Here is a 27,491-nt window from a genome sequence, read left to right on the forward strand (position 1 = left end):
TTTTTGGTCTATTTGGGCCCCCAATGGATTGGATGATACCCACCCATTCATGGTGCTAGTCTACAAAAGGAGTAGTAAAAGGAATATATTGAGGCATAAGGGGAGTAAATAAAATTTCAGACTAGTAACATCTGGGAACCCTTCTTGTATGTTAATCAATTAGTTGCAATATTTATAGAAAACCTCCAAAAAGTAAAGGGAACAGTATTGGATTTGGGTAGGGAGGAGTGCTTAGAAAGTTAAATATGTAGAGACAGAAATAGAGACAGATATATTCTGACCCAGAAAAGAGAAGAATAACATGAAGGAATTATATTAAATAAAAACACATTACATTTTTATTATGTGTTTGTATAACACCAGTAATATTTTATCGAAGAATTTGGGAAAACCACCACACACCATAAAGGGTAGCTCTGCATACTGTATAACTGTTTATGGTTTTTCTAAAGACCAATGTGGAAATGTAAAAGTACAGAGACGGTCCCCAACTTAACAATGGTTCAACTTAATGACTTTTCAACTTTATGATGATTTGAAAGTGATATGAATTCAGTAGAAACCGTACTTTGAATTTTGAATTGATCTTTTCCCTGGCTAGCAATATGCGGTATGCTACTCTCCTGATGTTGGGCAGTGGCAGCAAGCCACAGCTCCCAGTCAGCCACTCCATCGAGAGGGTAAACAATTGACACACTTAAAACCATTCTGTACCCATACATCCGTTCTGTTTTTCACTTTCAGTACAGTATTCAATAAATTACATGAGATATTCAACACTTTATTATAAAATAAGGTTTTGTGTTAGATAATTTTGCCCAACTGCAGGCTAATCTAAAGTGTTCTGCATATGTTTAAGATAGGCTAGGCTAAGCTATGATGTTCCATAGGTTAGTTGTATCAAATACATTTCACCTTGTGATATTTTCAACTTAACGATAGGCTTAACAAGGCATAACCTCATCATAAGTTGAGAAAGATCTATCTTAACAAAATCGGATCCATGAGTTAGGTTCCCCTATAATCCTATGTAAACTGTCCTCCACTCTGGTGTCAAAACTAATAGTCCCTAATCATTTACTGGGGTTTTCCTCCTTGTTCCTAATCCAGTTAATTATGACTACAAACAGTTTTTGAATACATCTGCTAGGGAGATCATTGGAAATTGTTTATATATAAAACTATTTTTATGTGTTAATTTTTTTAAAAAGCAAAATGGGGAATATGCTGTAGATCACTTGGAAGCCATTTACACAGCAAAAGTGTGCTAAGAGCGAACTACATGCAGGGTACTTGGGGACCCAGCAGAGAAACATGAGTCTGTCTAGAAGAACTCACACTCCAGAGAGGGAGAGAGAACATTTGGCAATAACAAGAATACAAAGTGCAAAGTAGCAATCACTGCAAGAGAAGGAGAGATGAAGCACGGTGGATTTCAGAGGATAATATTTATTTACCAACATAGTACATGTGTCAGATCTAGACTCAACAGACTATCATGGTTTCATCTTCCATAACAATCTGCTCAATACAAAAGGTCTGACCAAATGTGCAGGATATACATATAGTCTAGAAACATTGATAATATTATTTTATTTTTTTACAGATTGAAGATATCCATGATGACATTATGATTATTTGCCCATGTTTTCACATTGTAGGGACAATGTAGATACAAAAACAAAGCAACTGTGTATGTAATCCATTTAAAATTATATGGCATAAGTGAGTGTCTTGGAATTCTGGATAATTCTCATTTGTTCAACATGTGAATATTTACTTAATTTCTTTGCTGATAATTAATAGGAATAAATTATGGAATGTCTATGGAAGAAAACAGATGCCTTAAAGCCTAAATAGTATTTAATGGGAAGGCATAAGTAAGAGAATAGACCGTATTTTTATTTCTACTGCTAGATTCTATATGGTTTTCTAAATATGTTCACAAGGAGAAACTAGAGATAAATTACCTTAAAATGGACAGCGTGTATGCTGTTTAATTGCCAGGAACTAATAAGCATTTTGAATCAAGTAAGACTGAAGGTTCTTAACTCTGTAGCTTAAATTTGTTATATACTTTAAATTAAGAAACAAAATTTTTCTTCAAAGAATAATTTCATGCTCAGAATTACTAAAAGCATGTAGCATAGAATGACTCTACCTTTTCCTATCATCTTTTCATTCTTCTTTTTTTCCTAAGACATAAGGTGGCATATCCAAGGGCTTATCCTTCATTAGATGTTTCTATGAGCAGCAGAGCAGAAAGCTCTAATATCTATTCATTCGTAATGTGTCATTCTGAATGTATTAAGGACAATTGACTTCACATGTCATAGGTAATTAGAAAAGTCACCTTCAGTTCCAGGTTTTTAAAGTACAGCACCATATACTTTTAATGAGTACACGTATTGATGTCTTTCAACATGTCTGAACATCTTTCCATCTCTCACTTTTATGGTGGATAAATTATCTCCCTAGCCATTTAATTTAAAAGATTAATCCAAATATATTTCTTCTTATTTTAATTCCTTAGCTGAGGTTGTGCAAGAGAATTTTACTATGTTTTTTCTTGTAAGCAAGAGAATTTATTTCTGTCCTGAGATTCAGTAACTCAGAATGTTCTGTCCCTAAAAGTAATTTTTAGAGGCTCACCTGAGAAAACAAGAGAGTTGAATAAGGTGTAGGTGAAAAATGGAAAGTTGATATGTTATGTTCAGACAGCAGGGAATAGTAGGCTCATGAATGCTGTGCCTTCTAGGAAGGGCACAGTTAGTTCAGGTGTGAATGTCCAACTTGGGTCTCTATACTTTTTAACAGCAGTTCATAGGACCTGCCTGCTGATGAATTCTAGTAGATTGAGCTGGAATCATCCAGATATCCAGGCCTACAGACGTGTGTATCAAACTTCAGGATTGAACTGTGTGCTATTACTGCTGATCAAGGGCATGGGTGAGCACCTTCCAGACTTTTTACAGATATGACACATTTGTTATCAGAAGATGGACATTTAGTGCAGCATTCAGTTTTCCAGATAAGGTGTCTTCAACATAGGAAAACTTTCTAATACTTCTCTGGCAGAATCCTACCTCCACAGGCATCTTTGCACCAACCAATCATCAAAGCACCTGTTAGGTTTCAGACCTTCTCAAACTAGCCCTCTCTACAGTATGAAATATGACTGATTATGGCTTGTTTCTTGAAGCACTCTTTTCCTTCAGCTTCCTTGATGCCACACTGTCTGATTTTCCTCCGACTTCTCTGGCCTCTCTTCTGAGATTCCTTTGCATGTGCATCTTTCTCTAGGCAGCCTTTAAAAAGACACTACGGATGTGTGGTCAACTACAAATGATAGACTGGGAAGAAAATAGACAATACTGCATTAGTGTGGGCTAACCTGCTAAAACAAATAGTACATCCCAAAAATGTATTGTAGCTCAAATATAATAGAGGGTTTTTTTGTTTTGTTTTGCTCACCTAACAGCCCACAGAATGGGGATTCATAGTTGGCAGGCAGCTACCTCATATGGTGATTCAGGAGCCCAGGCTCCTTCTCTCTCGTGGCTCTACCCTACACATTGTCATCTGTGTGCACCCAGCTAAAGAGGATGAAAACACAAATAGGAGGCATAACAGAGACTTTTCAGCTCATAACCCACTGTCCAGAACATAATCACAATCACACACACACATAATCACATTTAACTACAAAGAAGACTAGGGAATGTGCTCTAGCCATGTGCCTAGGCAAAGAAGTGGAGAACAGATTTTGTGAGACAGCCAGAAGACTACCACAACATGTCACAATGGATTCATATCATTTATGTACAAGAGCTTCTACAAAATTGAGTAGAAAGAAACACAACAGAAAAATAAGTAAAGGGCATACACATACATACACAAAAATATCACCAAAGCAGAAATGCATATCACCAATAAAGAGATGTTCAATTTTAGTAATTATCAGGGAAATATGACTTAAAATAGCAATGATATATCATTGTCAAATATTTTAAAAAGCAAAAATACCAAGTGTTGATGAGTATTCTGGGAAATAAACATTCTCATACATTGTTGATGGAAGTGCAAATTACAATAACTTTTAAGGAAAATAATCTGCAAATATATATTAAAATATAAACTTATACTCTCTAATGAGAAATCCAACTTTTGGGAAACTGTTTTCAGTAGATGGTGTGATGTAACCTCCTGGATCCCCCTCCAGGACTGAAGCATTGGTTCACACAGCTGCCAGCAGTGTTGCCTGCTGATGGCTCACAGCTGTGTCTCTCTTCAGGCATTTTCCTCCACAGAAGGAAGCTGCCTTCCCTAGACAGTGTCCCCTCCCTGGGGGCAGTCCACCTGTGCTGGCTGGTTGACTCAGAGGGTATAAAGGCTGGTCTCCTTACCTCAACTGGAGATATCTCTCAAGGACTGGCTCAGTGAATAAAAAAATATGTAATTTCTGCAAGGGTCATTACATATCAGAATGGCAAAAGTCAAGGATAAAGTTGTTTTATTAAAGTCAATAACTCACAAAGAGCTTCAGGTCTTACCTATTTTTGAGACTAGTATTAGACGGGTAACTCAGTTTGTTTGGGGGGATTTTATTTGTTTGTTTATCTCAAGGCACAAAGTTATCTTCCCTGTAACTGCATTATGTATGTTCAAAGCTTCATCTAATTACAGCAGAGCAAATTGCCTGTTTTGCTTTTTCAACAATTTTCACTTACTACTAAGGTACAAATGGGCACAGACAACTTGTTTGTTTGTACTTCAACTTGACTAGCTTATATACCTGTGTTTTTCTTTCATGTGCCTTGTATAGTGGTTGTGATGGTTAATTTTATGTCAGCTGCACCACGGGGTGCCCAGATTAAGCATTATTTCCAGATGAGATTAGCATTTGAGTCGGTGGACTCAGTAATGTGGGTGGGCATCATCCAATCCACTGAGGCCCTGGATAGAACGAAAGGGAGAAGAAGGAGGAATTGGACCCTTTTTCTTCCTGCCTGCCTGCTTGTGTTGAGACATTGATCTCTAGCCCTTGGACTGGAATTTACACCATCAGCTCCCCTGGTTCTCAGGCCTTTGGACTAGGACAGGAGTTACAACACTAGCTTTCATGGTTCTCCAGCTTGCAGATGGCAGATCATGGGACTTCTCAGCCTCCATAGTCACATGAGCCAATTTCTCATAACAAATCTCCTTTTATATGTATAAAATTTATAAATATAAATATGTATATCCTATTGGCTCTGTTTCTCTAGAGAATCCTGAGTAACACAGTGGTGTGAACTTGACCCTCATAACAACTTTGGGAAGTAGCTAAATGGTTATTGATGTACCCATTTTACAGATAAGGAAACAATTTGAGGAAGATTAAAAAAAATTGTTCATAACCAGTTCATTGTAGAACTGGAACTTAAACTGAAATCTCTAATGTCTAGAGTAGGTATATCTTCTTCAGGCACTTTTTCCATAAAGATCTACATAGAAAGCTTGAAGTTGCTTCCCCTTTGTAATATTTCTTCCATTGCCTCAAGCCAGTAGTTATTCCAAGCAGGGACTTGCGTCCAAGTCATACCATTTTAAGGACCCTTGTATGCACTTATCTCTGTTGGGGAATAAAAAGAACGGATGCTTCTTGAGCAGGGGCTACATCTTCTTACAAGTTTTGTAATGGGCTCAGAACATTTTGGCCATGTCTACATAATAAAAATAAAATATTTTCCTCACTAAAAGCAATTGGAGATGTGTGTGTGTGTGAGTGTGTGTGACACCAAAATGGCTAAACTCCTCCTGACCTACCTTCCCATTTCTGAACCTGAAAAGCTCTTGCTCACACGTCTAAGGGTCTGCTGGCTGCAGGACATGCTTCAGGGCATGCGGCAGCGCTGCGAGGCATGCCTAAAAAGACCGTGCCAGGTCTGTGTGAGATATGCTGTCCCAGGGCCCCAACCCATGTGGAATCCAGGCACACTACTATGTGAGTATCTTTCCTCCTGCTGAACTTGCATCTGACAATGATTTTTCATTGTAATAATTTCTGAGGAAATAACCAATGTGTGGCTTTAGAACAATCAGTTCTCTTCAGAATTGTAAAACTACTCTAAGAAAGCCTTAATTTTGGTCCCTAGAATTAAATTTAAAAAAACCTGTGGTTTGAAAAAGGCCTTTGTTCTGAACATGCTCCGCACCTCTCCTCTCCTGTTAGCCGGCCAGCAACTGTGTCTAAACCCGTGAAGCAGGTTGTCCCGTGCAGTTGGTGATACCTTGCTTTTCAGCTGTGACTAGAATCCCACCCCTGACCATTTGATGTTGCGTTTTATTTTGTTTAGGGTATGTATACCCTAACAAGCTTAGGACAGTGTTATAGGTTAGCACAGATTTCACTTTTAATTATTAAATTTCCTGCCAACAGAGGCAAGTAAAAAACAGATAATCCCAAATCTTTTCTTTTGAATCCCAGGTTGAAGATAAGTATATACTCGTGTCAATGCCCCCAAATATCTGGAGGTGCATAAAGGTGCAGCCCTTTTTCAGGAAGATAGTATTTCAACAGCCAATCTCAAGTGCACAAGGCACCCAGAGGATAATGTAAACGTCCCATCAGTTTATTTTTTGGTTCATACCAGGTGCCCCATCTTCCCTGGTCTCCTTCCCTCTTCCCTTTCCTACCCTTGGCTGTGGCCCATAATTGGCCCATCCTTCCTGCCTCCTTCATGCAGCTGCCTCACATACTCAAGGCCGTGGAGACCAGTGCTTCTGAATCCTTCCTCAGGGGGATGATGATACCACATAGTGTTGAGAGCAGCGGAAACCTCAAATTACTCAGAGTGAAGGATTTACAACATGAACCATTCTACTGACACTGATGGGCTCTCATAGGGATCACATCCATGTATTATGGTATCACAGAGGTGAGAATGGGAATGGGTTAAGGGTATAAAGAAGACATCCTGTCACCTTTTTCTTCTTTTTTTTTTTTTTTTTTTTTGAGTAGCAGACTAACTTCCTGACAATTCTTAATCTAACCTTAAATTAAGTTTTCAACCCCCAACCGAAGAGATGAAGCAGGGAGTAGGGCTGACAACAGAATATAAACTGAGAATAAAACCTGATGCCAGAGAGATAGCAAATCAGGTCATTTGCATTTTGAAAAACCAGGAGTTGACTGAAGTTTTTAGTTTGTTCAGCAGTTTCCCAACACTGAGTTTATAGTTTTTACAAAAGGCACTAGAGAAAAAAGAAGAGTGATCATCAAACAGGTTGAAATTTTGCATAAATAGCAAGCAGATGCATATGAGTAAGAGAATCCTCTGGGGTCCTGCTCCAAATGCTCCTCAAACTGGCCTCCTTCCCCGTCTGCCCGATGCCAGCTGCCTGAGCTCTGCTGACCCTGCTTCTTCCCAGTCAAAACACACCTGCCTTCAAAGAGCCATATGTTGGACAGGAAGAGTTCATCTCTTGCCATACCCCAAGGAAGGTCAGTTCTTTATGTCTCCTCAAACAGGAACGCAAGGAGGGACAGTCCCAAAGCATCAACATGGAAGGATCTATTGGATACCCTGTCTCCACAACTCCAGCAAGTTGAAATTAACAACCCATTTTAATAATTTTAACATGTTTAGATGGCAAGATTCTGAATAACATTTGACACGAGTAGTATCATTGGCCCTAGAGATAGTAGATATTTTAGGAAATTTGTTTCCATCTTTCTGAAATCAGCATAAACATTTTGCCCATTAAAAGAAGTTATGCCAAAATTGAAAAAGAGAATATGCCTTTTTAAAACAACTCTCTCTTTTGGGGGCAGAATATCCGTGACTTCTGAATGAAGAAATAACCATTCTCATTCTAGACTAAATGCAATAGGTCATTTTACTTAGAGAAAGGAACATTCTTCTCATTTCCCAGAGATCACAAAAGAAAATTAAAAGCGCTACAAATGTTGTGTGGCTGCTTTATGAATTAGCCCTTTAATGTTTAGAAAGCAAGTACAACAGATAAGCTTCACAGCAGTGCATTTTTTTTCCTCTAAGGGACCAATGAAGATCTCTGTGGTTAGTGATATTTTTAATTCAGCTCTGGACTTTCTCCAGGAAATCGCTAATAATTACTAATTGTATTTTTGTAAGTTAATGAAAGGATGCAGGATTTTTTCAATGCCTCCTTTCACTTGTATAATTAATGATGTTGCTTTTTTACATGATTGAGTAAAGCTACAATACAGAGACATGAATTAACTGAGAAAGCTTCTTTGTGCAATCTTGTAGAAATTAAGTATAAATCCTAGTCATGAAATTGTCTTAAAAGAAACAATTTATTCCTTCATCATCTTTTTTTTTTTCCATTTTTCCTGCTTAGATTTGTTATAAACACCAGCAGAAAAGGGAACCATTTAGTGAGGTTGTTCTAAGTGTAGTTTTCCATTGATTTGTGGACAATCATATTTGCAAAGATATATTAATGGGATTTCCTTAGAGAGCCTTTTCACAGAGTTGAATTTAACTGAATGTCAACAAGAGTAAAGCACCCAGAGTATTTTTTCTGGTGCCTCCAAGTTTTCCAAACTGCAAAATTAGGTAGCTTCTTAAATTTGTGAAGTCAGGTCTTTCAATAAAACCTCCAGTTCTTTCATTAGATTAAATGAAAGTTTATGATTTGGAGAAGAACCTTCTAGGAATAACAAGGAAGAAAAACTGATGTTTTGTATCAGAAAGTGTTAGTTTCCCTTTCAGATTCTTCTGCTAACTAGGAGAACATCATCATGGAAACACGCAGGTAGACTCACTTACAAATGATGTGTGTTTCTGAGCATCTTACATTAAAGACTGTTACAGAAACTTGACCATGCATTAGACTCATCTCTCCTATTGCAAGCTCCCTGCTATGTTGCCCTCTAACATATTGTTCATTCTTTCTCTCTCTCTTCCTACCTTCTGACCTTTCTTCCTTCCTTTCTTTCGTTTCTCCCTCCTTCCCTTCCTCACTCTCACTCTTTTTTTTATTCCGTCTTTCCTTCCTTCCTTGCTTGCTTTATTATTATTATTATTATTGCTTTATTTTTCACAGAGGAGAAATATTCCAGCCTTTGAAGATAGTTTGAAGCCAGACATTTATTCCCAGTTTGGGCAGAGAGAAGGGATTCATTACCAGATATTTAAAAATCAGCCACACATTCAGTCTGTGATTTGAATGTTTAGGTTGTGGTGTGATAGCAGGGGCATTGAGTACAAACCAACCCAAAAACTACCAAGGAAGTACCAAGAGTTATGTGTCAATAATATGTCAGTCTGGTACCTAGGACCACAATCAGATGTCAAGAGAGATAAATGATCAAGTGCAAAGCATTATACTACTGCTAATACTAGCAAACACTTAAATAGCACATACTATGTCTAGGCACTGAGTATACATATTTATATTCCTTACAACAATCTCATGAGGTAGGTATAATTATTATACCCATTTTACAGATTAGGAAATGGAAGCACAGAAGGGATAAATAACTTGTCCAAGATCACACATTAGTATAAGAATTTAAACCCAGGCATTCTGGCCTCAAAATCCATCCTCTTAACCACTATAATATACCATCTCTCTGCAGATTGGTTTCTTCCAGTTCAGTATCTTTTAATGGGATCACTCACTATTAGTGGCATTTCCCCAAAGACATTTTGAAGGAGCTATTTTTTATCTGCCCTGGCTATTCCTTTGATTACTCAGTACACGTTGTCATTGTAGCATTATCCCCATCCAACTCCATTCCAAGAAAACAAATCTCGTCATCTACGCTCCATCCATCCTTCTGTCCATCCGTCTAGCTCTAAGATTTACATGATTCTTACTATGGGACCGCCACCAAGCAACATTTTTATACAGATGAAATCTGATTAGGATGGAGACTAAAGGCAGCCTTGAAGGGGAGAGAGGGAACTAAGAGGGAAATATTTCTGTAAAGAGAATTATGCAGCCTGAAAAGAGTACAAAAAAGAAAAGAGTATACCATGGTTAAGAACACTGGCTCTGGATTCCGGGTAGACCTGGGTTGAAATCCTGCTTCTGCCACTTCAAAGCTGTGAGACCATAGGCCAGGTACTTAACTTTTCTGAGCCTATATCCTCAGCTCTTAAATGGGAATAATTATACATGCCTTGTAGGATTGTTGTGAGAATTAAATGGATCAACGTCTGTCAAGTTCTTTGTAGCCCAACACCAGGCACAGGGTGCTTAATAAACAAGACATTCATACATATAGGGATGGACATACATACAGGTGTAGGTATGGATAATCTGAAGAGTGACAAGCAACCCTGGGAATTTCTAAGTGGGAAGAAATGTTTTTTATTTCTGTGACTAAGAATAGTCATTGCTCTTTGCCTATAGAGGTGTTGAGTTTTAAAATAATTTTAAAATTAGCAAATTCTTATTCAGTTTTCAAGAACTCACCCGTACTTTTGAGGCTCCTTTTGGAAAGGAACCATTCTCATCACTATGCAAAACACACATGCACACGTACAAGCGCACACACATAATATTGGGACAAACCTCTTTGTGGCTTGGACCTCTTGCCAAGACATATAAACAGCAGAATGGATGAAAAATATTGGAGGTGAAGGCTGTGCCTAACCTACAGCCAATGCAAATGCACTTATGTTTGATACACACTTCAGTTAAGGCAGTAAACAGTCTTCACAGCCCAGGAATAATTTTGGATTATTTATTTCGACAAACACATTCCCACTGGGTTCCTACTGATTGTGAATTAATTTCACTCAGGTATTTCTCAAGGGGAATGTTTTATGAAATTATCATATGCAAATAGCTTGTGGCATATTTTTCCCTTTTATTTATTTATTTTTTATCCGCACCAGTTATTTTATGGAGTGCTTCTCCTGCAGCACATCAAAACTTGCTTTTCGGTCATTAGGCACAAAATAAAGACTTATACACTTGGGGTTGGTTCACAAGTCTTGGAACTAGATGACTAATTTTCTTATCTCAGAATCTGAGAATCCAAAAGTATGAAGGCCTGTTCTTTGCGTATTCATTTATGCCTGGTGACTCAGACAGGTACAGGGGGAAAAAATCATCACATGGAATAAATTGCAGTATTGTTAGTCTCAACATGCAAAGTTATTCTATGATACCTAATTTCAATCTGTTATGCCTAATTAAAGCAGTGATAAAATGAGAAATAGAGAATCTGAATTTTAAATAAATTTTAAAATATATGAAGATTTTTAAAGAACTTAGTGGTGGAAAACTTCCAAGTAAAATAAACCATCATGCTTAAAATGATCTTTAGAGTCTTTCCTTTTTGTTTGATTGGCAGTCCACCCTCCAAAACGCTCAAGCTGGTCAGTCTCACAGTGGATCAAGAAGTTGGTCTGTTTTAAAGGTAACTCCGTTTTAAACATACCAAGGAGGACTCAGTGCTCCATGTCGTCTGAGGAGGTCTAAGTGATACATTTCATACTTCATCTTGTGAGGCTTGGAAAACCTAGGGCTTAGTCAATTCCGAATTCAAATTTAATACCAAGATGTTCAAAAGCTTCATGGTAGAAATTTTTCTTTCTATCAGATTCAAACTTGTAAGTGGCCAGGCTGTATCAACTCATGATGGCACCTACTGGAAAAGGTAGTTTTTGGGTTAATCAGGGCCCAAGCTTGTGACAATATCTTTTGCCAAAATATTTCCATAAGTAAAAATTTAAATACAAAGAATGTTATTCATCAAGGTGCTAACAGTTAGTTCATTAGTAAACAAATATATCTATGTAAAATAATGTCTAGTTTCCATGGAGAGCCTAGGGAAACCCAGAATCACATGTTTACTTATTTGATAAGTAGCAACACAGGTCACAACATGGAATCTCTATCTATTATTGATAGTACCTTGACCTAAACCAGGTTCACAACTACTGGTCATTATCCTCAAGTTACATGGCTGCTTAATTTGCCTTTATATGCTCATGAGCTAAAAGACATGATAGAAAAAGATGTCTGGTAAAGAAAAAGAGTGCCAACCCGCTATTCCTCCAATGTCTTGAGGATCCTACAGGTGAGCTAAGCCGACACTGTGCTGAGGTCTTGCATTTGCCTCAGTAGTAAGTCTGTGAATTCTGGCCTGAGTGGAAACCCTTTGTTCTGTGGGGGGGCTATGTAAGAAATTTTAGTTTTCTCTAAATGGAATAGATGTGGCTGAGAATCAGACTCCCAAGACTACTGCCAGTTTTCTTTCTGTTCTCTCCTCCCCGCTGTGGAAGCCACAAGACGCAGAGTGGAGGTAAGGAAATGCGTTTTTCAGAAAAGTAGAAAAATTCTTCTAATAGGGAAGGCACAGGCACTTTGGATCCTCAGATGTGGGAGAACGCTAGACCAGATGAAATCCTAACTGGAATAATTAAGGTAAACAGCTAATTAGAGGCTTTTGAGCCTGAGTGGATGGAGGAAACTAGAAATAAAGGTGAAGCAAGCCAAAATGGCAAGCTTTCTTGACAAATTGCTGCCTGAAGCCAAGAGGCATGAAGTTCTGCCAAAGAGAACAGAGACTGGAAGGTTTCAGACACTAAGAAGGGATTCAGAATTATTCCTTTTTAGACTTGAGAAGGAAGGCCCAAAGTCTAGTGATAGAATATTTTTAACCCATCTTTAAGTGCTTACAGTCTTTAAATATTGTTCTTTAATATGTGTGCCTCTTCTTCCACTAGGCTATTAGAATAGTTGTTTCAGGTATTTATTTTTAACCAAAGACTATATTTACTGAATCACAGTAGGACTAACTTGGCTATTCTTGGGAAAGTCCTACTGGTTGCTTTATGCAGCCATAATGTAAGGCGCCATGATTCATTGGGCAGGGGCCTCTTGAACTGGAACATTGACATTGGGAAGAACTGCCTAGCTTTTATCAGGGTATTCCTACACCTACTCAGTAGTAAAGACCATACATGTGTGTCTATCCCAGAGAGAATCCCAAGTGTCACCCTGAGTTGGCGCTGTCCCCCTGGGTACATGGAAGACACTGAGTCATGTCCCATCTCAAAGCTTTATTGTCTTTCCACCTTAAACCACAGAGAATTTATGTAAAATATTAAGCTTAACAGCTTAAGTTTTCCTCTGCAGCCTACTGCATACTCCTGGCCCCGGACACAGCATGATGCATGGGTTTAACAGTTAAAGCACTTTTTTCATGCTCTACCAAGGAAACAGGAAATCATATATAGCTCCGGTTATATTGGCATTAAAGAAAAAGCATCTCAGCCTGTTTTCACATACCTAATTCAGATAGGAGAAGACAGTCTTAGCCATAAATTCCAAAAAGGAATTCAGAAGTAAAAGTGGAATCAGGGGAATGACTAAGAAATACGGCAATTAGAACTCTAAATGTCACAAATACATATGTATAAAAATGTTTATTGCAGTATTTTTTTGTAATCATAAGAAATTGGAAACATCCTGAATATCTATCAGTAATGTGATGGTTAAATAAATTATACAGCCTCCATACTGTGGAGTTGAATGGATTTCATAATAAATTACATAAGATAAAGGTGTGTGGTAGATATAGAAAAACCCCTAATATATATTGTTAAAGGGAGAAACAAATCAAAAAGCAATGTACATTATATAATCACATTTATTTCATAATCAAAATTAAGCATATATAGAAATATTATATGTGTATCCTTAAATGCATTTTTTATATGCTTTGAGAGAATATACCAGTGAATGGTTACCTCTGAAGTGGGAAGTAAAATGGGGAATGAAGGGAAAAAGAAAAACCTAGACTTTTTTTTTACTCCACTGATTTAGGCTTTTTAAAAACGTTTTTGCAATAAATATGTATTATTCACATATTACTTGTTTATATAAAAAAAATTTTAAGAGGTGAGAGGCAACAGCTAAATGGTTCTTTACCTACAGTATCCTAAATTTTTCTTTTTGCCTTTTTCCATTTTCTTCTTTCATTCTCCTATCCTTGTATTGTAGGAGTTCTGTCCTACAGAATTTTCAAGTCCCACCCAATGGACTTTTATAGATAGCTCTTCATTTTTGTAACACTTGGTAGAATCACATTACTATACTTTTTAGGCCAGCAGAAGATTGATGGATTAATATATCAGGATCTTAGTGGGTATATTAGTTTATGAGGGCTGCCATTACAAAATACCACCATTGAGTGGCTTAAAAAAACAGAAATCTATTTTCTCAGAGTTCCGGAGGCTAGACATCCAAGATCAAGGTGTCAGTAGCTTTGGTTTCTTCTGAGGCCTCTCTTCTTGGCTTACAGATAACCATCTTCTTACTTTGTTCTTACCTGGTCTGTTCTCAGAGCGAGCCCATCCCTGGTGACCATTTGTGTGTCCAAATTTCCTCTTCTTATAAAGAGTCAGATTGGATTAGGGCCCACCCTCATGGCCTCAGTTTGACGTAATCACCTCTTTAAAGGCTCTATCTCCAAACAGAGTCACATTCTGAGGGATTGGAAGTTAGGGCTTCAACATGTGAATTTGAGGGGAACACAATTCAGTCATAACAGTGGGCCTGTTATGAGCTCAAAATTTTCTTTAAGTGTTCCCACTTGTTCACTAGAAGAAACCATAGAGACTATGAGTCCTTTAAGTGCAGGTCTGTGTTCTTAAGAGAGGACTCCTAGTCACCTCCAGGCCACTCCAAAGGAAAGGGCATGCACAGGGAAATCAGCACTTTGAGATCCCTCTCACTTACCTGACTATTTCTCAAGGAAGGTGGTGCAGAACACCAAGGTGGAGGACAAACTTTACAGTGAGTCCATCTGCTCTGCCACTTACCAGCCCTTCTCTAGACTCCAGTTTCCCATCAGAAATAGGAGGGTCGGGACCAGCTACATAATTTTCAGCCCTAGTGTGAAATGGAAATGTGGGGCCCTGGCTGGGGTGGGGATGTCAATCTCCCCAACTGTGGGCAAATGGGCAACCCCCAAGGGATTATAAACTCACCACTGGAACATGTGCAGTACCTGGATCAGGAGTGGAAGAGGCCCCGCCAGTCATCCCAATTGCACTATAGCGCTGCCAGCTACAGCCTTGCCCTGCACTGAGATGCCATGGGGGCATGGCCTGACCCTGACCCTCCCCGTGCTCATGCCCAAGTCCCCGGCAGGGATGGAGGGCAACAGGCCTCCCCTTGTCAATGCAAGCTGGTTGCAACCCCAAGAGGAGGGTGACTTATTTTCTACATGCAAGGTGGGGATGGGGAAGGGTAGACCAGGTAGAGTGTGCAGCTCCAGGTAGTGGGGAGTGGGGGTCTCAGAACCTGTCCAGGGAGATGAGATGAGGCATGGGACAGTATGTGAGCCAAGGCTTTAAGCCCCAGCACATGTTCCATTGTCCTATCAAACTTCACCTACAACACACAGAATCAAAGATACAGTTATTAAGAATTTCAAGACATCAACTGCAGAGCATTAAACCCCAAGTACAAGGCCCTTCTGAGTGCAACGACCTGTGTGAATGCACTGATCATATGCCCATGAAGCCACCCTGCTCATTGCTAAATAGTCTAAGAAAGGCTTACTTGGCACAGAGCCTGATACATGGTATGAGTTCAGAAAAAGAGTTTGTTCTCTCTCCATTCCATTCATTAAAGGAAGTTTAAAATCACTCTTGCATAATTCACTGCCTTCAGAGAACTTATGTCATTTATCAAGATGAGTTTATCAAAGAATCCAAATGAAAGTAAATCATGCCCTCCCATCCCTCAAGGCCCAGTGTAATTTCCTCTTACTCCAAGAAGCCCTTGCTGTTGGAATAACCTTTCCACTCGCTTGGATGGAAGTTCTCCAAGAAATTTGCTTGTTCCAGTATTAAACTCTGCCTTAGTCCAACCCAGGCATGTGTCTATACAGTACATCAGAAGGCCCTGGGAGATGGGTAAGCCTTATCTGATTGTGTGTCCTTTATAGTACCTAGCACAGTTTGGAGTTGAATTAAATTCAATGGAATTGAAATGGATTCAATTTATTCTGAGTAAGCACTCTGAGTAATCCCTGAGTTTCTCATTCCCAAATTTGATTGTATGTTTTTTTAAGTAGCACTAAATGATAGAGGAACTACAAATATAGGAAAAAGCTCTAAAAGGAATTTAAACAAATTCTGGGTTTTATTTGAGATTTCAGGAAAAAGTTCTAGTCCAACAAAAACAAACAAAAAATTTTCTTATCAAATAATAATTAGCCATATTAATAAATATGTAAATTAAACTCCATAAATCCAAGACATTGAATGATATTTAAATGGTCAAATGACTAGGCTTCCATTAAGTTATTATTTAGGAAAAAATTGTCTATCCTAGCATACCTATAATATTCTAAAAAAAAAAAAAAATGCATGCATATGGACTTGAAGAGAGCATAGAAATATGAAAACACATTGATTTGCCAGGATGATGAGGTTGTGGAGAAATTAGTCCTTTTCTTTACTCTTAAGTGTTCAATACATTTATAAAATAAACTATAACAAAATGTTTCTACTTGTACTGCTACTTACCTTAGTCCTCAAGTAGTTCTTTCAAGAATACTGGTCCCAAGGGAAAGGTCAAGTTTTTGACTAATCAAAATTAGTCACATTTGAAAAGAAAACATAAGAACAACAGAATTCTCTTACAAAATGATTTCCTAATATTCTTTAAACTAATTAATTTCAAAGATTAAAGGACTTTCCTGTTAGTTTCTTAAGAGATCTGAGATTCCTATGGACAATTACACCTTTTTAAAAACACACCTTTGGCGTTTTATTCAAATTCCATTCATTACTCTTGCTAGCCAGGAAATGGATTCTCATGGATTGCTTTCTTGCAGTTTACTTCCTGCCAAAAGAGCATAAACTACCAGTTGTGGTGTTCGCTAAATATGTGATTGAACACCGTATCAGGAATACTTTTTGTAGAATTGTTTTGGAAAATTTTATTTAGGTAAGGGCCAACCATTTGTAAATATCTTCTAACTAATTTATCATATACCAGTTTATTCTATTATTTCAGCCACCAAGCTTAAAGAAGTAGGATTTCTTATAAGCCAAAAACATTCCTTGTACTTTGAGAGTCCTTTGGCTTATATTAGCTTGTGGTCTCTGCTCCCATGAAGTTTTGGCAACCTTTACTTAAAAAAAAAAATCTCACAAGAAACCCACATCTGGATTCAATTGATTGGACTTTAACCAGCCTCTGTTGCAATATGCAAATAACCATCCTCTTTGGAGTGTTACTTCATGGCTGATAAAACTAAGGTGTCTTATTCTCAGAGCCCCAAACTTCTTTCTCATTTCCTTCCTTCTTCTGATAGCAAAACCTTTCAAACAGACAGATGTCTTCATCCAGAATGCATCTCAAATGGCTGCCAATATTGCCTAAAAACATCAATGCTGTACCGCGCAATATAAATCAAGCAGATGTGAAATTTCATTAACAAGTTTGCTTCATTGTGAGGCAAACTGACTTGTTCCAACCACTTCCATTCATGGATGAAGAAGAGACTTAGAACATGGACACAACTCTCTCCACATACCTGTTTTCTTCACTTAATTCCTCTCATTTTTATGCTGACCTATGTTCTCTCTACCTCCCACTCATCCACCTGTCCAGAACATCAAAAAGTCTGCTTGTTTTTGCAAATCTAGAGGTCATTAATCTCCTCCCTTCTTTCAACTCTTCATTGGTTTCTATATTTTGCTTCAATAACTTGCTTATGATCTCTCTTAAGACGTCTAAAACATGGAGATTGTTTTAATACTTGGAAAATGATCCAGGATACCCAAAGAAGGTAAAGTAAAAGTTTTGTTGTGCCAAAATTTTTAGAATACCTGGTAATCTGAGTTTCCTAAAATCTAGAGCCAGATGCTTCTAATTGTAAACTTGAGAACTTGAGGACAGTTGATCAACATGATTATGTACCCTTAATTTCAGTTCTAGATGTGAAACAGCATGCCTACAAAAATGTTCTCGTCGATGGTCTCTGCACTGGATACTAGTCCACTTGAGAATTCAAACTCAGATATATCATCCTATTAGTTTCGCTGACATTTATCCCCACCCCCACACCCCCAATTCCAGTTTTATGTGAATTTAACACAGGTGCAGACTCAGGCTTAACATAAGGGAGCAATTTTCTGATTCATTCGTGTAAGACCCTGAGGGAAAGAGAGAACAAGCCATACCAAGGTAATATTGCACTGTTAAAAAATTAACTTAGCTTGTTTTTCCACTAAAGCAAGAATACTCATATCCAATTGCTTAGATATGTAAACCAGGCCTCACATACTGTTCTCGTCTCAGTCACAGTGTGGTAGCATTTTTAAGCTCCCATTTTTGTAAAATGATTTTAAGGGAATATAGACAGATGATTATTTTTACACTTTTTTTGGGGGGGGGGATTCAATCTACATTGTTGTTTCAGTTCTACTGGGGGCAAGGATGCAACAGCAAAAATAGAATGATCACTCCCGCAGGCACCTTGCTCTGCAAAAGTGGCTTTTGTTCTGAAAAGAAATGTCATGTTTAAACATAGTTTTTATTATTATTTGTAAAAATTCTTGGGTTTTATTAGTTCAGGGCTCAGTGAGTCTTCTAGCTGAACTGTACAGTTATTCAGTGCCTAGAAGCAGAATGAAGGGAGAGACTAATTAGCATAGTTCTTACATCACCACTGGAAATTCTTTATTTGCCCTCAGGATCCACATTGCTGTGTCTGCTCAACACTTAAATATGACAAGGTCAGTAACCCTGTTTTTGTAACAATGAATGCTAACAAACCGGGGCCTCACACACATTGTCATTGTTTAACAGGGTCAACTGAGTTAACTGAGAGCATTATGCATGTACAGTGCCAAGAAGACCCCATCAGCAGTCAAATATAGAATGTTATCATATTAGCATAAGTAGTGGAGCAACAGATGGCCTAGCTGTGAGCAAGTCAGATTTACCCAAAGATTCTGCACCAACAATTGAGCCGTAAGGATTTATACCATGGCACAGGGGACACTGGACAAAGAAATGAGAGATGAGGGTTCTAGTCTCACCTCTGACACTTCCTCTCTGAAGGATAAGTTTCCACAGCAATAGGATGAGAAATCAGACCAGATGACATCGAAATCCCCTTTATGCCCCCAAGGCCATGATTCTAAGGCAGTCTACAGGATAAATGCATTGCCCTTACAAATTTCACTGGAAACGTATTTTTAATACAGTGTGTTTTGTACTGAATTTCTATTTTTATTCCTTTGGCATTTGGCAGAGAGGTAAAGAAAGCTGAATTCCATAAAGTCTGGTTACCTCAGGTGGTGTGTGTGCAGGAACTTAGAAGTCTGTACAAGTTGAATAAAGTGATGACTGACATGTGCTCCTTAGGCTTTGCAACATCATCAACACTATAGTACAATCTACTGATCACTTTTCTTCTGAGAAACTCTGTGTAGATTTCCATTGGGAGTTTGTGACTCCCTTTAGAATTCTGGTGAAATAAACATTATTCAATATGTTTTTCCATATTGAGAAAGGGAGTCACTGCCAGTTAAATCAATGTCAGGATAATTTTAAAGCTTAACCAACAATTTTTTCATTTATGTTTTTAAAATTATCTTTTTTTCTGTCATCACACACACACAAAAACAATTCATAAATATCAAATAAATACTAGGATAAAGTGGAACTAAAACAATTACCTGGAAAGAAGAAAACCTATAAATTCTTTAAACATGAACCGAGGTTCTTTTGGTGGAAGAAGGGGAAACAAGGACAAAAGAAAAACTGCCTAATGGAAAACTACTATAAAGTATTGTAGATTGGCATATAAATAAGACAAAAAGTATGAAGGAAGGAGTGTTGCTTTTAAAACCATTTTAGTATAAATAGACATCTTAGAAAACAATTTATTTTTAATGCAAATTGTTCTAATGTTATAGTATAAATTTCCTTTTCATATCATATTGGTTAAACTACGTCTTTTCAACCTTAATTTTTTCTATTAAGTTGTAAATGTTTGTAGTGGGCCTTTTAAGTGCTTGATGCAGTGTTTTTATTCTGTGGCAAAACATTTCTCAGATGTGCAACATTATTTTAAAATAAATCCCTCAAGATGAATATAGTTGCTGGAGTCCCTTGAAATGTATGGCATTTAAGAATAGACGTGTGTTTCTTCAGTGCAGGGGCTCTTCAAGGGAATTTTTGACTGCTGATGCAAACGTTAGTAAGCAATGCACTTGTTTGGTTAAGACTTTTAGCCTTGACCTCAGGCTTTAAACCCTTGTCCTTTATTAATCACGTGTTTCCTGAATCAAAGAGAATATTTTTGGAGGGGGAAAATTGTTCTGGGACTGAAGGAGTGTTATATACCAAACAGACATGCCCAGATGACAAATAACCCCTGCATGATAGCCAGGGTTCATCCAGCTGGTCGGCCCCATATTTTGTGATTGATGGTGTTGATGTTCTAAATAGGCCTAAGATGTGCCAAGTATAAGAGCCATAACAAAGTCTTTCAGATTTATACTGTAGATGGAAGGAGGAAGCGAGAAGGCATGTTCCCAGCACATGGCAATTCTGAGAATGGTGTCATGATTACAAGTAACCTTGCAGAGTTTGTCTGGTTTCTTTCGAAGTTAAACAAAAACTATTTGCTGGTCAGGAATGAATAGGGTCACATAAGGTCTGTCTGAACCTTACGATTACTAAAATGTTTCTCTGTAACTGGACACCTTCTGAAGCTAGGATAACATTGGAATCCATTGTAGGGATCAATACACTGATTTTTCCTTTGCCTTTTGAGGCTTCTGAGAAAATAAGAACAGTTCTTTGCTTTAAAAAAAAAAAAAAAGAAAGTGACATCATGACATATATTGAAGCCATTAAATGTTTGAAATAAAAAGCCTTAAAGAATATTTAACCTAACCCTACTCTCTTTACATTTAGGAAAACAGGACGATTTTTTTATTAATCAAGGAGAGCCACAAGAATTCTATCTTGTTTATTTTTTAACACATTTATCAGTAATTCTTTAAAGGCAGATAATATGTGAAAGAGCCAAAAACTTGTATTTGGGCTTTTAAATGAGTGATAATGATAGCACTTAATATTTTAAAATGAATATTATATATAACTCATGTATAAGACACTGTTATACTGTTATTTTATCAGACTTGCATTAGTGAGAGTTCATATCCTTATGTTTATATAGCACTTATTTTTGTGAACCTTCACAGCACTGAGGAAGTAGAACCTGGTCATCTCCTCTATATAAATTGATTTTACTAAATTGATTCCATTGAGTGCTTTAAGGAACAGTCCTGGGAAACTTGTCCCTGGAATTGATGTCAGCATGCTGTTCAGGGCAATTTCTATGCAGATTCCTTGAGAGACTTCTTTTTAGTCTTAGTATGCAAAATAGTTGTGCTTCTCTGAGACAATATATTTACATTTATCATAAGGACTTTGAGGTGCACATAACTGAGGGCATCTCCTTTTTCGCATTGGCCATTAAAAAACATGGAACCGGGTGCCCTGGTGGCGTAGTGGTTAAGTTTGTGTACTCTGCTTCAGCAGGCTAGGGTTTGCAGGTTCAGATCCCGGGCACAGACCTACGCACCACTTATCAAGCCATGCTGTGGCAGCGTCCCACATACAAAATAGAGGAAGATTGTCACAGATGTTAGCTCAGCGACAATCTTCCTCAAGCTAAAAAAAAAGAGGAAGATGGGCAACAGATGTTAGCTCAGGGCCAGTCTTCCTCATAGGAAAAAGAAAAAGTGTGGAACCTAATTTGAAACCCACCTTTCATGATAAAATAGGGCTTAACAGTGCACGTTTTGGTTTCTAGTTCATTCATGGATCTATTCGCTTTTCTTATCTTTTCTTTTTGTTGTGGATTTCTTACTAAATTTTGTTATCTTGCTGTATCTATCTTTATGATCCTCAAGTTTTCTGGAAACAAAAGAAGACTGTTAATTAATTAATGTTTTGGTTCTTGTGAAAACATGCTTTTCCCCAATCACTTTTCACAAATTCTAGAGGACTTTATAAATGGGAAAACTAATGAAATGCAAAGTTTGTGTTGAATGGACATGAATAGTGCAATGGTTTAATGTGACAGAATATTTAAGATTAAAATTGTCAACTAATCAGATCATATGAGGCTTATATTATCATTATTAGTATTAGATTTTTATTTCCCAATTGAGAAAGGGTTTACCCAGTCAGGGAAGCTGGTTAGATTCTGTGTTACCTAATACTTATAATATTTAAGATATTATAAATGGGTATGACTATATCTAGAAACCTAAAGTTGATAAATACTATATACAAGTAAAGAAAATCAAATCATGATCTATCATGACATTTTTATGACTCTTGTATCAACAATATTTGCCATACATTAACAAAAATGTTAAAGGGACTGGGTAAATTATCATCATTTATTATGAAATCAGAAATCAACTGGCGATATGGCACATTTTGGAAGGCAGAATTTTTAAAGTGCTGCTGAATTGCCTGGTTCAGAAAAATATTCAGCAGATACATGTAGAATCACCTAATTTGCCAAGATCAGACTTTGACATGTTTTGGTTACGATTGCTAATATAACAATTTAGAAAATCTTTAAACCTGTAAGTCCTGGGACATTCACTTAGGGAAAATGTCCACAGTTTTAAGGGTAAAATACTCCTCCTCACTTAATAGAACAAAAGTGAAATTTTCCTCTCTATTGTAGCTTTGAAAAATATAATGTTACAAACTCTCTTTGGTTTTGTTTTCATTTTTGGCACATTGCTGTTTCTGTTATCATTATCGTGGTTGTTATGTTTAAAAGTGCTTTATGTTTACCCATTAGCCTTCACTGCAGTTTTCTAAGGCTGGGAAATAACTAGTTCTTGTACCTAGTTAACAAATACATAAACATTTAGATTCTTTTTCACTCATTACATAGCAAGTATGGAGTATAGCCAAGAATAAAGTCTGTTATCACATGACTCAAGACAATTGACTGTGACCACAGGATCATGTCTCCATGAAGGCTGTGGCCAATAATGGTCAATTAGACTCAGCAGCAGGGATACACAGGGATATGACCAACAGGAGAATTCTGCTATAAGCTCTATTCTGACTGGAGACATTTTGAATCTCTAAATTATCTTCAGATAATATTTAATACAGATAAAAGTGAAAATAAAGTCCCAAGAAACCTATGCTGTCTTTTGCTAAAAAATCCTCCCACTGGCAAGATTGTGAATTTAGTCACAGTTTGTCACAGTATAACCTGCAGCTCTACCCATAGAGTCCTAAGCTTTTCCACCTCTACGTGTTGGAACTTTGGCTGCTATAATCAGAGTTTGTCCAGTCAGATGTTTATTTTCAGCAATAGATGACTTTGTTATGAAGACAACAAACATGCTCATGCTAAGGAATAAGAACCCCACACCTACTATAGTATAATATACACATATAGCATAGTTATGAATAATTATTTTCAGATGCTTTACTTCAAATGAGATTCTTATCGTTCCAGTGCCCCTCTCCATCGAGGAAGGGGTGAAACTCTTAACTACATGTGGTTAAGGGGATGCTCTGGGATCTGAGTTCTCTTTTTCTCTGGGTTCTGCTGATCTCTTTCTTACATCAGAGCTCTTGTGACTGTTGGTGGGTTTGCTCAGTCGTTGAAGCTGCAGTTGTTTCAAGTTCTCTTGAAGCAGGGATTATCTATTAATAGTATTTTTAAGGATGTTTGCTTCTTCCCAACTTCCTCAGAAAAAATCTGTCCTGGTTACATAACAGGCTGGGAATGCCTGCTCTCTCTATTCGTTGCTTTGAGTTTGCTCTGAGCACTGCTGTAACCACTTCCCTCTGTGTTCTCCCTGCACAAAATAGAAGAGGTTCTATTTTGTACTTTGGTGGGCAGGAGAGGCCAGGGGAGTGGTTTCTAGAACAAAACTAAAATTCCACAAATACTCATATGATCCCACCATCACTTTAAGTAAACACTACATCATGATACATCCTCTTTAACCATATTAAATATGCATGGGCCAGCTATTAGAGAACTCATCAGTATTCCGGATTAGATTTTATTTTGCTTAAGGGTGAGTCTTTCATTCAAGTTAATGTCAATGTTGATGGACTGGTTTCCGCTGTACTAAACATCTACCCACTTATAGTTTCACCAAGATGCCTATGAAGTCGTCAGTCCCTTAGTTCTCACCATCCCCTCAGGTATCCTCATCTGTTCCTGGCTCTTAGTCTTTCATTTGTTTTCATTTCCACTTACAGTGAGTGTACACTGTATCCCTGAGCATTTTCCTCAGAGTCTCTCTACTACTGTTCCAAAGAGCCTAAACTTCCATTCTGTCTGTCAAAAATGGTTAATACATGAGTATTAATGTCTTGTTTTTTATATAGTAATTGAAAGGTTGCCTGCTGTGCACAAGACTCTGTTCTGCTAGCCTGGAACCTGACTGGACACAGCATTTGCCAACCACCTGCCGGGAGTGACAGCGCACTGAGATAGAAGGTGAACTCCGTAACCCAACAGGCATTTGCCAGGGTCTGATTTCTGTGATTCAGGCATGTACCTTTTAAAGGCTCTTCATCCAACTGCAAATCTTCCCTTCACTCATTCACTTGTTTGGATTCAGAAGATAGCACTTGGCACAAAGAGACATATTCCCTAATAACGTTTTATTCTTTTCTGTCAGCCACCCTCTCTTTAATTCCCTGCATGTGGTGAGCTTACTCAAAGTCCCCTGACTATATACCCTGAGCCCTATCTTCAGATCTTTGTGTTCCTTTTCACCATTATCACTCTAGAGAGATTTTCTTTGTAATCGTGGTCAGCTCTACAGTCTCATCTTTTGTAATGGTCTGTATTAATATCCTTTCCTTTCTATAGCATCCTGTAGGGTTTTCAAAACGTTTGATTTTTAGCTTTTCTTTTGTGATTTTCTTATGGTTCCATTTTGCACTTGTTTAGATACTTCCAATCTGATTGACACATCTGTCAAGATCACTTTTTTGACCCACTTTCTGCTCAGCTTCTAGGATGCATTTTGGGAGTTTCACTGTGGTTTATTCATCTTTCTTGACTTTCCCTACAATCTAGACTACTGTAGATGATTAGTGTCTCTTTCTTGAGGTGGTTTTCTCAGCCATCATAGGGCTTGAGAACTCTTGCAAAGGTCTAAGATTTCTGCATCTGTAACTTTTAACTGCCTTAATGAATTTACAAGGGTTTCTCTTCTCTACAGTGACTAAACTTCTCTTGTCCTTTACGGGAACACTCAATATCATAATGGTTTCCATGCTGTTTAGTTTCCTCTTGTTTCTTAACCTCCTTTTTTATTCGTTTGTACTAATATGTCAATATGCTTGGCTCCTGTTTTAACTATCGTATTCTCTATGCCTCTTTCTAAGATTTTAAATTAAACCCATGGATGATAAGTTTGTATTTCTCCTTCCTTCAAACTGTAGTTTTTGTCAACACAATACCTATTCATTTGAATAGGTAATTTAGGCTTGAGCCATAAACCTAAATATCCTTCATCTTGTATGTGTTAAAAACATCCAACGCTAGATGTGTAGCTTCTAATTTTGCTAATTTGATCGGAGAACTGCAGGAATGTTTTTTCTCTCTTTGAGTCTCTAGAAGATAATTGTTTTCAAATATCTTACGTTTTGTGACTTTTCTAATGCTTAAGCCCATTACTGACTAATGAGGGTAATTGGAATCTCTCTTGTTTAACATCTTTGTATGTGTTTATAGATCGTAATTATGTCTCATTTCAGTTTTTTTTCTTCTCAAGTGGATATATCCAGCATTCTGCACCTTTTTCCCAGAGGGTGACTGATATAAACGCTTTATTAATTTTTTGTTCTCCTCCAATTTTCTCGAATTTTAAAAACGTTGGTTGCACATTCTGCCACATTTCCTATAGTTCCAAAGAAAAGTGCAGGAGGAATTTTGTGTTCACCTTGCCTCTGTGACTCAATCTGCACTTTGTGAGTTGCCAAAAGCTATCCAAAAAGCTTGGATCCCCTCCTCAGATCTCACAAGAGCTCAAGGTGGGTCTGACATCCCAAGGGCTCCCTCTGGCCCACCTGGTTTCCTTAGACAATGGTCCCCAACATGGCATTGCTTTGCAAGGGAGTGGGCATCAGAGTATACAGCCCTCCACAGTTCTTTGATACTGAAGAAGCCATACTGCCCTTTACAACCAAAAAATGACGAAGTTGCTTGTGTGTTAAGATGAGACCTTAAAATAGAAGTTTTTAGCAAAAGATTTATTAGTCAGTTGGATGGCCACATGAGTTGACAATCTTATATGGGGTGAATCTGGAAACATCCCTTCTTCCATCAAACACTGCTCAGTCAGTTCAATCACTCTGCCTCCACCATTAGGTCCACAGTTCTCAGAGAAATGGTGTAGATAATTTTGTTAAAGTTGTATCTGTTTTGTCAATGTGCAAGAGAAACAGGGAAAATCAAATGAAAAAGTAGGGGACAGAAGAGGATAGGAGAGATTAAAAAATAAAGATAGCTAAGAATAGATATAAACATAGATTCCAGCTAATAACAGAGAGAAGTTAGGTAAAATACATATCCTCTTCTCAAAACTCCCTCATCTATATAGCCTAATATAAAACTTTAGATTTTTCATGAAACCAAGAAGATAAAATTTTTTTTTCTAGCAAGAGAACACTGCTAAAGAAGTTACAAAAATTCTTCCCCAAACAATAGCAATTATAATAATATTAAATTCAATTTCCCAGTATCCTTTAGGAAGCAAACACTGATCTTTCATTTTCACCCAGAAAGGGGCATAATCCATGTAAACTTGTAGAGAACTTAACTTTACATGTTTGTACCTTCTCTTACCTTATTTTACAAGATTGAGAATGTATTTCTTGTATCATTTTATTGATTATTTTTATTTATAATGACATTGGATTTTAAGTTCCTGGTGATAGTGTAAGTAACAATATTGCAAAGATTGTACACTAGCCCTCCCATCTGGATTAATGAAGGAATTCACATGGATCTCTGAATACCAATTTAGGATCTTTTTAGATGGAGAAAGAACCAAAATAATGGACAAACAATATAATATATTGTTAACATAACAGATATTCTGCCACTTTTTAAAAATGCTTGTAGAGGGGCATTAGCCTTATTAGCCAAGGTTGTGCTTCACCCACTAGAGCCCCATCATCTGCAGTGGTACAAGTCCTAGAAGAGCTGATTTGTCTATTGATTCTCATGAAAGCTTTGGTTTTAGTGAAAGGAGGAAGGTGGAACTTTCTTTGCTGTGAGCAGTTCCCATCACTGTCCCAAATCCTGTCCATGCTCCCACAGTGATTAAACTCTTTCATGGGCCCAAATCAAATTCTGGCTCTTTTTAACTTTAACAGTCCCTTCTGGTTAAGACCTTGAAACAAGTTCACAGAGACTGGGCTGGAGGTGTTTGAGAGAT

General features: G+C 37.6%; 1 long non-coding RNA gene across 1 annotated transcript in view; it reads left to right on the forward strand.

Moving 5' to 3' along the window:
- Positions 1–24,625, forward strand: part of LOC147918185 (uncharacterized) — an 84,919-nt gene extending 60,294 nt beyond the window's left edge. The window contains exon 3 of the long non-coding RNA XR_015553129.1: positions 24,424–24,625. This is a non-coding gene — a long non-coding RNA (uncharacterized LOC147918185). The remainder of the gene's footprint in view (positions 1–24,423) is intronic.
- Positions 24,626–27,491: the final 2,866 nt, after the last annotated feature.

This window comes from Ceratotherium simum, chromosome 1 (assembly GCF_057802395.1).
Source record: "Ceratotherium simum simum isolate JZ-2026a chromosome 1, ASM5780239v1, whole genome shotgun sequence".
In the NCBI taxonomy this organism is placed as follows: domain Eukaryota; kingdom Metazoa; phylum Chordata; class Mammalia; order Perissodactyla; family Rhinocerotidae; genus Ceratotherium; species Ceratotherium simum.